The sequence below is a fragment of the Schistocerca nitens genome, chromosome 11, assembly GCF_023898315.1.
Source record: "Schistocerca nitens isolate TAMUIC-IGC-003100 chromosome 11, iqSchNite1.1, whole genome shotgun sequence".
In the NCBI taxonomy this organism is placed as follows: domain Eukaryota; kingdom Metazoa; phylum Arthropoda; class Insecta; order Orthoptera; family Acrididae; genus Schistocerca; species Schistocerca nitens.
The window spans coordinates 52,355,292-52,370,005 of NC_064624.1; positions in this window are offsets into that span (position 1 = coordinate 52,355,292).

Genomic DNA, 14,714 nt, shown 5'->3' on the forward strand with positions numbered 1-14,714 from the left:
TTCACTGCTGAGTTCCGAGTACGGGAACTTCAAATGTTGTTCGACAAACCTTAGTCCATCCCCATAACGTAGGAAGCGAAGATAAGAGCGGAAGTAGCCAGAAGGGTGGAATAACGCCGTCTGGTATGAAATATTATCACTGCCAAGTTGTCATTAACTATACGTGTTTATACTTACGCAAAAGTTTCAGAAGGCCATTGAAGAATCAGATTAAAAGAGTAACTTTTTTTTTGAGAAACAACGAGATCGTAATCCGATCATGACGGTCTCGGAGCAATAAGAGGAAATAAAAAGAGATGAGAAGAAATTATCCTTGTAAGGTACCCAGCCAAGAATTGAGTTGAAAGATACAATTAATGGTAAAGTATGGCTTCTGGCTGAAAGTGCCCGTCATGAGTGTTGATGACAGGTTTATTATAAATTGTTGTATTTAACATTGGTTAAGTTGAAGTAACTTATTATTGAATTATTGTGTGCCTTGTAATGAAATGTTTTTGTGTTTTCCAGGAATACGTTCATTTGTTTGACGTGTCTGTCATAATCTGATTGTACTGATAGTGGAATTATGGTCTAGATATCGAGTACCTTCTTCCCCTCTCCCCCTCCTCCACCACTCTCTCTCTCTCTCTCTCTCTCTCTCTCTCCCTCACTCTCTCCCTCATTCTCTCTCTCTCTCCCCCTCTCTCTCCCTCCCCCTCCATCACTCTCTCCTTCATTCTCTCATTCTCCCCTCCCCCCCTCTCTCTCTTTCTCTCCCTCTCCCTCCCCCTTCCCCTCTCCTTAACACTATCCACGTGTAGCAGCCTCTGCTGGCGACTCTCGGCTGTCGCTACCGCTGCCTCCAGCTTACAAAACTGCCGCTCTCTCGTGTCATTAAATTTCCCGCACAGTTGCGATTTAGTAAACTTTCTGCAGTGACGTTACTAATTACAAGAGAACGACAGCCACATTTTATCTTACTATCCGACGAGACCTCATAGCCCAGAGCCAAGCTTCAAACTGGACCCCTACTCGACAAGTTTGCTTTCCGGTTGAGCCATCCGGTCGCGCCTCACGACACAGACAGATCACAAGGCTGCCCAACCAGCTGCTCTGGCCTCTCTCAGTTTCCACATACTTACAGGGTTTCAAAGTCAGTCTTCGCAAATAAGTTTCCTGATGAAACACGGTTCAGTTCTCAACAACACTGCAAATATAGACTTTGAAGATTCCCGACTGCCCTTAAGCGTAAAGCTGTGGAACACTTGCAGAATTCTTACCAGCCACTTGTAACTCATAGCATGACGTTATAGTATAGCACGCGCTAAGTTGTTTGATTCGCTTTCACTACGAGCAAATTTTTGGTTCAAATGGTTCAAATGGCTCTGAGCACTATGGGACTCAACTGCTGTGGTCATCAGTCCCCTAGAACTTAGAACTACTTAAACCTAACTAACCTAAGGACATCACACACATCCATGCCCGAGGCAGGATTCGAACCTGCGACCGTAGCAGCAGCGCGGATCCGGACTGGAGCGCCTAGAACCGCACGGCCACCGCGGCCGGCAGCAACTTCTTGTTTCCATTCTAGTTCTACATCTACATACATACTCCGCACCCCACCATACGGTGCGTGGCGGAGGGTACCTCGTACCACAACTAGCATCTTCTCTCCCTGTTCCACTCCCAAACAGAACGAGGGAATAATGACTGCCTATATGCCTTTGTACGAGCCCTAATCTCTCTTATCTTTGTGGTCTTTCCGCGAAATATAAGTTGGCGGCAGTAAAATTGTACTGCAGTCAGCTTCAGATACTGGTTCTCTAAATTTTCTCAGTAGCGATTCACGAAAAGAACGCCTCCTTTCCTCTAGAGACTCCCACCCGAGTTCCTGAAGCATTTCCGTAACACTTGCGTGATGATCAAACCTACCAGTAACAAATCTAGCAGCCGGCCTCTGAATTCCTTCTATGTCCTCCCTCAATCCGACCTGATAGGGATCCCAAACGCTGTAGCAGTACTCAAGAATAGGTCGTATTAGTGTTTTATAAGCGGTCTCCTTTACAGATGATCCACATCTTCCCAAAATTCTACCAATGAACCGAAGACGCCTATCCGCCTTCCCCACAACTGCCATTACATGCTTGTCCCACTTCATATCGCTCTGCAGTGTTACGCCCAAATATTTAATCGACGTGACTGTGTCAAGCGCTACACTACTAATGGAGTATTCAAACATTACAGGATTATTTTTCCTATTCATCTGCATCAATTTACATTTATCTATATTTAGAGTTAGCTGCCATTCTTTACACCAATCACAAATCCTGTCCAAGTCATCTTGTATCCTCCTACAGTCACTCAACGACGACACCTTCCCGTACACCACAGCATCATCAGCAAACAGCCGCACATTGCTATCCACCCTATCCAAACGATCATTTATGTAGATAGAAAACAACAGCGGACCTACCACACTTCCCTGGGGCACTCCAGATGATGCCCTCACCTCCGACGAACACTCACCATCGAGGACAACGTACTGGGGTCTATTGCTTAAGAAGTCTTCTAGCCACTCACATATTTGGGAACCAATTCCATATGCTCGTAGCCCGCATCTCCTGGTCGTGCGGTAGCGTTCTCGCTTCCCACGCCCGGGTTCCCGGGTTCGATTCCCGGCGGGGGCAGGGATTTTTCTCTTCCTCGTGATGGCTGGGTGTTGTGTGCTGTCCTTAGGTTAGTTAGGTTTAAGTAGTTCTAAGTTCTAGGGGACTGATGACCATAGATGTTAAGTCCCATAGTGCTCAGAGCCAAGCCATATGCTCGTACCTTAGTTAGGAGTCTGCAGTGGGGCACCGAGTCAAACGCTTTCTGGAAGTCAAGGAATATGGCATCCGTCTGATAACCTTCATCCATGGTTCGCAAGATATCATATGAAAAAAGGTTGAGTTGCGATTCGCAGGAGCGATGGTTTCTAAAGACGTGCTGATGCACGGACAGCAACTTCTCTGTCTCAAGGAAATTCATTATATTCGAACTGAGAATATGTTCGAGAATCCTGCAACAAACCGATGTTAAGGATATTGGTCTGTAATTTTGAGGATCCGTCCTTCTACCCTTCTTATATACAGGTGTCACCTGCGCTTTTTTTCCAGTTCTATATCATCAAACTCAAACGACAATTAACATCCACATCTACGTCTACAGCTACGTGATTACTCTGGTATTCACAATAAAGTGCCTGGCAGAGGGTTCAATGAACCACCTTCAAGCTCTCTCTCTCTGTCGTTCCACTCTCGAACGGCGCGAGGGAAAACGAGCACTTGAATTTTTCCTTTGCGATCCCTGATTTCTCTTATTTTATCGTGAAGATAATTTCTCCCTATGTAGGTGGGTGCCAACAGAATGTTTTCGCAATCGAAGGAGAAAAATGGTGATTGAAATTTCATGAGAAGATCCCGTCACAATGAAAAACGCCTTTGTTTTAATGATTGGCACTCCAGTTCACGTATCATGTCTGTGACACTATCTCCCCTATTTCGCGGTAATACAAAACGAGCCACCCTTCTTTGTACTTTTTCGATGCCATCAACAAATTAAGAATCCTTTTTAATTACTAATAGCGAATGTTCATGATTAATTAAAATTTTTGTGTTAAATTGCAAAATTTGTTATTGCCAAATGAAGAAACTGTAGTAGACATGAACAATGCTATTCAATATCGAGGTAACGGGAAGTATTTCATCTAAAATTTGACATTTCACAATTTTTTGGACCAAATTTTAACTTCTTGTGATTACGCTTCTTTCCAACCGTTTAGAAATAAAAAATAAAAAATGTTCTATATTCATTAATCAAAACTTCAAACTGATTACAAAATTACAAGTTAAATAATATGGGGTGTTACTAGCGAGAAGTGAATTAGAGTTTACGCTATTAGAACACTACAACGCTACGGTCTCAGAGCCAGGCAGTTGGTTATTAAAATGCTCGTAATGTTTTCTTTCTTTTTGGTTCTGAAGAAAGTCAGAGAGCGTCTGTCTGTAAACTCACCATCTCCGACAACGACACAATAACCAACGCAGCGTGTTTCATTATGGCGCGTGAATCGGTGAAGAATTCACCGTTCGGTGAAGATGATCACATTTTATTGCGGCTAATCATGAAGGATAATTTATTGTTTTCTTCAGATTTCAAGGGGATGGGACTTGGGAAGAAAAATTGTCTGTGCGGGCCACACAACAGTTACTGCACCCAACGCCATTGAAAAATCATCAGATCTGTTACCAGTGGATGTCTAAAACATAGTTACGAAGTATTTATTTCTAAAACTTCCTAGCAGATTAAAACTGTGTGCAGGATCAAGACTCGAACTCGGGACCTTTGCCTTTCGCCGGTAAAGGTCCAGAGTTCGAGTCTTGGTCCGGCACACAGTTTAATCTGCCAGAAAGTTTCATATCAGCGAAGACCCCGCTGCAGAAAATCTCATTCTGGTGTTTATTTCTAGTTTTGTATACATACAGGGTCGCTCCAAAGGAAATGCACACTATTTTTGTGAAAATACGGTTTTCATTCTGCATGGGTAAAAGTTTTACAGTACACAGTGCTACTAGCGAGAAATGAATTAGATACACATCCTTCCCGCTGGTTTTCAAACTTGGTTCAACCTTTTCTCATGAGTGGCGCCGTCACAGCATGTCTTTAAGATGGCTCCTACACTTGACGTTCGTCAGAAGCAACGTGCTGTCACAGAATTCCTGTGCTGTGGAAACGGGACAGTGGGAAACATCCACAAAAGGTTGAAACAGGTGTATGGAGATGCTGCTGTCGATCGCAGTAGTTAGTCGGTGGGCAAGCAGGTTACGTTATGAAAGCGGGCACGGCAATATTGAGGCTTGTCCTCGCAGCCACAGGCCTCATACTGCACACACTCCAGACAATGTGCAAGAGTTAGCGAATTGGTGACTGCTGACAGACGCATCACAGTAACGAATTGTCACGCTACGTTGGGATAGGGGAAAGAAGTGTTTGCAGAATACTGAAAGTGTTGGCGTTAAAAAAGGTTTGTGCCAGGTGGGTTCCCAGGATGTTGACAGTGGCTCACAAAGAAACCAGAAAGACGGTATGAAGCGAACTTTTGGAACAGTACTAGAATGGTGGAGATGAATTTCCTGGAAGAATTGTGACAGGTGATGAAACATGGCTCCATCATTTTTCACCAGAGACGAAGAGGCAATCAATGGAGTGGCATCATGCAAATTCACCCAAGAGAAAAAAAAAAAAATTCAAAACCACACCTTCTGCTGGAAAAGTTATGGCTACGGTGTTTTTCGATTCCGAAGGACTCTTGCTTGTGGACATCGTGCCAAGTGGAACCACCATAAATTCTGATGCATATGTGACGGCACTGAAGAAACCTCAAGCTCGACTGAGTCGTGTTCGACCACATTGGCAAAAGGAGGATAGCTCTGAGCACTATGGGACTTAGCTTCTGAGGTCATCAGTCCCCTAGAACTTAGAACTACTTAAACCTAACTAACCGTAGGACATCACACACATCCATGCCCAAGGCAGGATTTGAACCTGCGACCGTAGCGGTCGTGCGGTTCCAGACTGTAGCGGCTAGAACCGCTAGGCCACCCTGGCAGGCAAAGGTGGATGTTTTGCTGTTGCACGACAATGCACGGCCACATGTCCGTCAAAAAACCATGGAAGCGATCATAAAACTGGGATGGACAACACTGAAACACCCGCCTTACAGTCCTGACCTGGCTCCATGTGACTATCATCTCTTTCGGAAACTGAAAGACTCTCTTCGTGGAACAAGGTTTGAAGATGATGACTTCCTTGTGCACGCTCCCAAACAGTGGCTCCAACAGGTTGGTCCAGAATTTTACCGTGCGGGTATACAGGCGCTGGTTCCAAGATGGCGTAAGGCAGTTGAGAGGGAAGGAAATTATTTGGAGAAAGAAAATATTGTTCCTAAAGGATGTATCTACACACTGTAAAACTTTCAAATATGTAGAATAAAAGATGGATTTAAAAAAAAAGTGCATTTCTTTTGGAGTGACCCTCGTACACACGGTGTGTACAGAAGTACGTTCATCAGTACAGACAATTCGATTCAGGTGAAACAAATTTCTAGAATGGGCAGACTTAGCAGCAGTTTGAGGTGCAGGCGTCTAAGACGACTGCTTGTACTAGTCAAGCGTAACTTGTTCCACGAAGTAAGCTACGTCACGAATCACATGGACCACGATGTCCAGAAGAGACGGGACGATATGCAGATCATTACAGGGCAACGATGGTTGAAGCATTTGGAAGGACTTAATGCAAGGCAGACACCAAAGAAAGGGGACATGGCCAACGTCCAGGGCCTTCTCTGTCTGCCAGAGACGATCAATAAATAAGCAAATTCAAACTGAAACGCTACGTGCAGTGCTTGCTGTAAAACTTAATGTGGGGAGCTATGAAAGATTTAGTGAAATTATAAACCAAAACCCAGACTTAAAATTTCACACGTGTCACAAATAAGTATTAAAAACAAATTACTACTTCATTTCTTGCCTGCTTTCATCGCAACCGACACTCTCATTCGCTTATACTCAATCCCCACCGACATCGACAACATTGTCTCGCATTTACTTTCCAGAAAATTGGCTGCGTTAGCCAAAAAGAAGTTGCGGCAGAGAGGACGTGCTAGCCTGAAGTGTCTTCTACCCAAGAACTGGCACCGAACGCAGCAATAGCCTCCTCAAAAACAATACTTAATTGTAAGGAACGAGGATTTGTGCGATTACGAAATACATTGAGAGGAGCCAGAGCCGAAAGGAATATCCTGCAGAAACACATCGCAAATGATAACTGTAAGGAAACACTATAAGATCTCTTTGAATATGATGAAAGCGGTAAGAAGTGTAAAATACACGCATCAAAAAAGTTTTGCATCGTCCCAGTTCCCAGGACTCCTGAAGATAGGCGTTGACTGTGGATATTGTATCACAGACTGTTCAGAGATGTCACTAAACCTGCTTAAGGATGTAAACAACCATGCATGAGCAGCGCCTATTAGACGGAGGGGGTCCGACAGCCGATCAGTTCAAGTCATTCCAACAGTTAGAAGGTACACGGCTCGTGTTGTCTGTAGTTCAACCGTGCCTAGACGGTCAATACCTCGGCTAGATCGCGTCCGCATTGTTAATTTGTGCCAGGAAGGGCTCTCGACAAGGGAATTGTCCAGGCGTCTCTGAGTGAACCAAAGCGACGTTGTTCGGACACGGAGGAGATACAGAGAGACACGAACTGTCGATGACATGCCTCATGTCTCGCTCAGGCCGCCCAAGGACTACTACTGCAGTGGATGACCGCTACCTACGGACTATGGCTCTGAGGAGTCCTGACAGCAATGCCACCATTTTTAATAATGCTTTTCGTGCAGCCAGAGGACGTCGTGTTACCACTCAAACTGTGCACAATAGGCTGCATGATGCGCAACTTCCCTCCCGACGTCCATGGCGAGATCCATCTTTGTAACCACGACGCCATGCAGCGCGGTACAGATGGGCCCAACAACATGCCGAGTGGACCACTCAGGATTGGCATCACGTTCTCATCATCAATGAGTGACGCATATGCCTTCAACCAGATAGTCGTCGGAGACGTGTTTGGAGGCAACCGGGTCAGGCTGAACGCCTTAAGCCCGTCTCACACGGAGCAGGGTTCGCCGCAAGTTTGCGAGATGGCGCGCATGCCCGCCGGCTTGCAGGGAAAGGAGCCGGCTATCTTCCATGCCGAAGCTCCCCCACGGTGCAAGATCGGCGGCTAGTTGTGTTGTGATGGGCTGCATGTTGTATCGAACCAAGATGGCTGCTTCAGGTACAGATATTCAGAGCAAACTGGCGTTATTAGCTGTTTTGGTGCTAAACGATGCAGAAATGCATGCTAATGAGAGAAGAAGAAAGAAAGAATGGACGAAAAACTGGATTAAGAGGAGAAACGCTGGAAAAGGTGTACTCTCCATGCTTCATTAAGAGTTGATGTTAGTTCGCGTAACACCTACTTTTGTTTGAAAAGTATCACCATTTCATTACTGTTTGATTTTATAAATATACCGATAATGACTGTTATATGCGACTTTATTTTATAGGATAGAAGATCGTACATCCTTTGCAAATTTTATACGAATGGATGTATTTGTATTTGCAACTCTTTCTAGTGCTTCTGCACGCAAGTGTTTATTATAATAGTTTGCACTTTTCACGACGTACAGACACTGTTCTTCCCTATAAGTACATACAGGGTGTTTCAAAAATGACCGGTATATTTGAAACGGCAATAAAAACTAAACGAGCAGCGATAGAAATACACCGTTTGTTGCAATATGCTTGGGACAACAGTACATTTTCAGGCAGACAAACTTTCGAAATTACAGTAGTTACAATTTTCAACAACAGATGGCGCTGCGGTCTGGGAAACTCTATAGTACGATATTTTCCACATATCCACCATGCGTAGCAATAATATGGCGTAGTCTCTGAATGAAATTACCCGAAACCTTTGACAACGTGTCTGGCGGAATGGCTTCACATGCAGATGAGATGTACTGCTTCAGCTGTTCAATTGTTTCTGGATTCTGGCGGTACACGTGGTCTTTCAAGTGTCCCCACAGAAAGAAGTCACAGGGGTTCATGTCTGGCGAATAGGGAGGCCAATCCACGCCGCCTCCTGTATGTTTCGGATAGCCCAAAGCAATCACACGATCATCGAAATATTCATTCGGGAAATTAAAGACGTCGGCCGTGCGATGTGGCCGGGCACCATCTCGCATAAACCACGAGGTGTTCGCAGTGTCGTCTAAGGCAGTTTGTACCGCCACAAATTCACGAAGAATGTCCAGATAGCGTGATGCAGTAATCGTTTCGGATCTGAAAAATGGGCCAATGATTCCTTTGGAAGAAATGGCGGCCCAGACCAGTACTTTTTGAGGATGCAGGGACGATGGGACTGCAACATGGGGCTTTTCGGTTCCCCATATGCGCCAGTTCTGTTTATTGACGAAGCCGTCCAGGTAAAAATAAGCTTCGTCAGTAAACCAAATGCTGCCCACATGCATATCGCCGTCATCAATCCTGTGCACTATATCGTTAGCGAATGTCTCTCGTGCAGCAATGGTAGCGGCGCTGAGGGGTTGCCGCGTTTGAATTTTGTATGGATAGAGGTGTAAACTCTGGCGCATGAGACGATACGTGGACTTTGGCGTCATTTGGACCACAGCTGCAACACGGCGAACGGAAACCCGAGGCCGCTGTCGGATCACCCGCTGCACTAGTTGCGCGTCGCCCTCTGTGGTTGCCGTACGCGGTCGCCCTACCTTTCCAGCACGTTCATCCGTCACGTTCCCAGTCCGTTGAAATTTTTCAAACAGATCCTTTATTGTATCGCTTTTCGGTCCTTTGGTTACATTAAACCTCCGTTGAAAACTTCGTCTTGTTGCAACAACACTGTGTTCTAGGCGGTGGAATTCCAACACCAGAAAAATCCCCTGTTCTAAGGAATAAACCATGTTGTCTACAGCACACTTGCACGTTGTGAACAGCACACGCTTACAGCAGAAAGACGACGTACAGAATGGCGCACCCACAGACTGCGTTGTCTTCTATATCCTTCACATCACTTGCAGCGCCATCTGTTGTTGAAAATTGTAACTACTGTAATTTCGAAAGTTTGTCCGCCTGAAAATGTACTGTTGTCCCAAGCATATTGCAACAAACGGTGTATTTCTATAGCTGCTCGTTTAGTTTTTATTGCCGTTTCAAATATACCGGTCATTTTTGAAACACCCTCTATCAGTGCTTCAATCACTTCCTTGGACCACTGCGATGCCATTATTTAATATTTATGAGAACTTCCTACCTGACCTCACAACAGCAAAAAAGCGACTATCAACAAAGGCTTCCCGCCCAAGCTTTCGGCGTCTGACGTCACAAACGAAACGCCTCATGATTGGCCAACGCAGGTAGCACGCAGGCAACCTGGCAAGAAAAATAGCACCGGACCTATCCTGGAGATCTTACAAGGTTCCCAGCAAGGTAGCCCGCTAGCAGACGACGGAGCCCGCAAGGTAGCCGCCGCGCGAGCCAGCAGGGAAACTTACAGCGAATATTGCTCCGTGTGAGACGGGCTTTAGACGCACTGTCCAGCGAGTGCAGCAAGGTCGAGGTTCCCTGCTGTTTTAGGGTGGCATTATGTGAGGCCGACGTACGCCGCAGGTGGCCATGGAAGACGCCGTAACGGCTGTATGATACGTGAATGCCATCCTCCGACCGATAATGCAACCATATAGGCAGCATATTCGCGAGGCATTCGTCTTCATGGACGACAGTAAAAGCCCCCATCATGCACATCTTGTGAATGACTTCCTTCAGGATAACGACATCGCTCGACTAGAGTGGCCAGCATGTTCTCCAGACATGAAACCTATCGAACATGCCTGGGATGTACTGAAAAGAGCTTTTCATGGACGACGTGACCCACCAATCACTCTGAGGGACCTACGCCGAATCGCCGTTGAGCAGTGGGACAATCTCGACCAACAGCGCCTTGATGAACTTGTGGGTAGTATGGCACGACGAATACAGGAATGCATTAATGGAACAGGACGTGATGTTATGTATTAGAGGTACCGTTGTGTACACCAATGTGGACCACCACCTCTGAAGGTCTCACTATGTGGTGATACAACATGCAACTTGTGTTTTTCATGTGCAATAAATAGAGCGGAAATGATGTTGATGTCTATTCCAATTTTCTGTACAGGTTCCGGAACTCTCGGACCTGAGGCGACGCAAAACATTTTTTTGATGTGTGTATTAGTAGACATTATATTAAACTCCAACAGCGAAATACAGAAACTCGCTTTGATAACTAATTTCTTCTGGACAACGTACTTTTAACTAAGTCGTCCAAAAGATGTGGACGTCGTTTGAAGCACGAATTCTTGCCACTTGCCTTCTTCAACACATTTTCGGATTTTAGTAAACGGTTTCAAACGCCAGTACAAATTAGTACACGTGCAGAGGAGTCAGTCAGCACCAATTTTTGGGTTGCATGTATAAACAAGCGATGCGGTGTTCGAATTTCGTCAAAGTAAGAGACTGAAGAAAAATTACAACTGAATAACATTTCTCTGTCAATGGTTGCGTTACTTTATGGAAATATGGTCAATATGACTAAGAATAAACTCAAAAATCTTTTTCTACCATTCATGCTCGTTCCTCTGCTGCTTTAAAAAAGTCTCGTACGTATGCGATTGGTAAGGTGAAGTAGTCCTAGTTACGCCATCTCACAGATGCTGACCGACCGAATTATCCAGTTACAGGAGTCTGGAACATGAATTAATGCATTCACTTCAGACGGCAGTCAGCGAATTGAAACGGTTTGGAAACATCTACGGATTTCGAGAATAAAAATATAAAGTCACTTGTTCTAGATCGAACGCCGTTGATGAAATGAAAAGTAAATGACTTTTTAGAGGCCATCATTTAACAAAACGCGTAGGACAATTTTTGTTATGAAACTAATGCACTTACAGTGTAACTCTAAACAATTATTTAGACTGAGAATTTGCCACAAATTAACTCCCCACTCTCTGGGATAAGACGTCGGTTCAACAGACGAGATTAGCTCTGCAGTTGATCACTAGCTCAGCAGCCAACAGTCCAAAATTCTTCAGGTAAACGACAGCTGTTGGATTCGAAAGTAGTGAGTTAAAGAAGTGATGCCCGTTGGGTGTGAACAATTTAAGAGGCATACTTAACCGTTCTTTTCCTAGCGATGCTTTGTATAAAAACGGCAATTCGGAAAAGTATTATGAAGTCCACAGAGATTATCGCCCATGATACAAACCCATTTTCTTCTGAAAGAAGTGTAATGGCCCTAGCAGTATCTATTCCAAGTGCCTTACGAATGTCTGAATGTAGTTGTGAAAAAGAGGATTAGTTGTGTCCTGAAGGCAGAATTTGTCTCCACTTGAAACAATGTCATTTTACCGTCATCAGATGTCTGAGTTCCAATGATCATCCACCAGTAACAGACTTCCTCAGTCTGCACGTTTAGCTGTAAGCTCTGGTGGACATCATGAATACAAATGTGAGTGTTCGTTGGCAACATATGTAAGCTATGTGAGGACAATACCGAGACACTTGGGGGCGAAAGAAAGGAGTTTTCAAAAATTCAAATGGCTCTGAGCACTATGCGACTTAACTCCTGAGGTCATCAGCCTAGTCGCTCGGCTCCAGACTGTAACGCCCAGAACCGCACGGAAAGGAGTTTTGCAACTGGAAAATATTGTTAAGGAAACGCTGCGTGATCCAGATACAGTTGAAAGGTGTATGTACTCGTTGGCAGCGATGATGAGGCATTGTAGAATCTCTGAGCAGAGCTGTTGCGCTCGAGGCGCAGTAGTGCTGTTGCAGTAGTAGCGAGCAGTAGTCTGTCGGCAGTTGTAGCCGAGTAGAGTTGCGGTCTAGTTGCGAGAGAGTTCAGTAGTGGTAGCCCAGAGAAGTCGGCGGGCGTCGGCACCGCAATGGTCGAGATTCAGGATGAGGTATATTTTTATTAAATAAGTATTCATGCAGCTTTGCGCTCATCGGATAATCTAATGTACAGTCATTGTAATTGACTTTAAAGAATCGCGCCAATAATAATTGTGATTTCAAAACAATTTTTAACAAAAAAAAATCATTTGATTCCCTTGCATTTCCTTAAAGAAAATTTTCAGATAACTTTTAAAAAATAATAATAATAATTATTGCAATGCATTTCCTCCAACCCGCGGCCAACAATAAGAGCAGAACTTTGACATGCAGTTATATTGAGGTAAGAGATTAATTCTGATTTCGCACAGGGCCAAAGACTGACATTTCGGTCTATTTGCATTTTCATTGTCACTGAGATTTTATTATCACTGAATTGACTTTCATTTTGTGAGAAACTTATACCTGGGTCAGATAGCTAATTTTTATTTAATTGTCTTTGTCATTAATGTTTTTGCGGGAAGGTTACACTTGGCTCCATTTCTAATAAATATTGTCTTTTTAAAATTTTTGTGGGGAGCTTACACTTGGCGACACCCGGTCCAGGATCGTATTTCGTAGAGAATCTTTTGAAAAACAGTCAGATATCTGCTCTTATTTCTTAGATATAATTAGGATTTGGCGCAACGCTTTTACTAATCTTGTGACTTTCTTTCTACAGGTCAACGGCAATTCGTTGCTCTGTTGTATTTGTTTGTTGCTTTTTGCATTTGTGCTTATTTGTTTTGTGAATATTTGTGATTATTGTTAAAATGCCGCGAAAGACTGTGAATAGTGTATCGCGAGGTATTTTGAATGAAATTACCGGCTTAAACAACATGACCGATAGCAATTGTGACGCGCAGAGTAGTGATGACAATGCTGCGTTCACTAACAGTCAGTGCGTTCCAACCGCTAATGACGACTTTTACCTGAATGATGAACAAGCGAACTCAATTGTCTCTTCTGTTAATTTGACGACAATTGATGACGCGGGGCGTTCTGTTGGAATGAGCGCTGCGCAGTTTAACACACCCGGTTTGGAAAATTCAAATAACGTACAGACAAATTTCTCTAATGAAAATGAGCAGGATACACAAAGTACGACGGATTTATTTAATTCCGAAATAATGTCTGACAGTGTACATCCGATTGATAAACCTTTTTGTAAAGTACAGAATGACCAAATGGTCACACAGAACGTGACAATTGCATGCACCCCATCACAGAGCACTGAGAATGCAGCAGCTACTATTGGTTTGGAGCAATTTATGGCAGTAATGCTACAGTTTAAGAACGAATTTAGCGTAATTTCCAAACAACAGAGTAAAAAACAAGACGACCTTAAAGAAGATCTCAAACAACAACTTAGTGAACAGAACGAACAGTTAAATAAAAAATTAGATAACAATTCCAGACAGTTAAATGAAAAATTAGATAACAATTCCAGACAGTTAAATGAACAAATTAGAGCCGTTGCCGCGCAGTGCCATGACACTAAGGAACAGTTACGCGAGGAAATTGAGGCTTGTTCACGAAAAAGTAGCGAAGAAATTAAGTCTGTTGCTCAGGAATTAAGGGAATTGCAAACAGCTGCAACAGAAACACTCAGAGACGAAATTAGCGGAGTCGCTAAACAATGCTCTGAAAAAGCTACACAATTACGCGACGAGTTTAAAGCAATGACGGTAGAACTTTCGCGCACAATGGATGAAAAGATTGACGCGAAATTCGAACAACAGAACTCTCAAATTAACGAACGTCTTAGTGTTCACATACAAAACAGTGATACGCGTTTCCGCAAATTTATTGGTGATCAAAATAAAGTCAAACGTCAAGTCATGGAAACAATCACTGCACAGAGACAAGAAGACAAACGTAAGATGTTTGCGAAAGCAAAAACATACGTAGACAACAATATTGCTACAATGTCTGATAAAATTAATACCATCGAACAGTTGAACGCGGATTTACGCGATGAAATTTCTGATCTTAAATCAAAAACAGATACGCATACAGCAGATATTCAGACAGTGACAGACAGATTTGAAGAATTAGAAATAACACAGGATTCCGATGTCGTCAAAGCTGACGTTAAAAAACTGAACGAAATTACACATAAGTTGCAAAAACAGATTAATGCGTCCGATTCTAAAAACGATG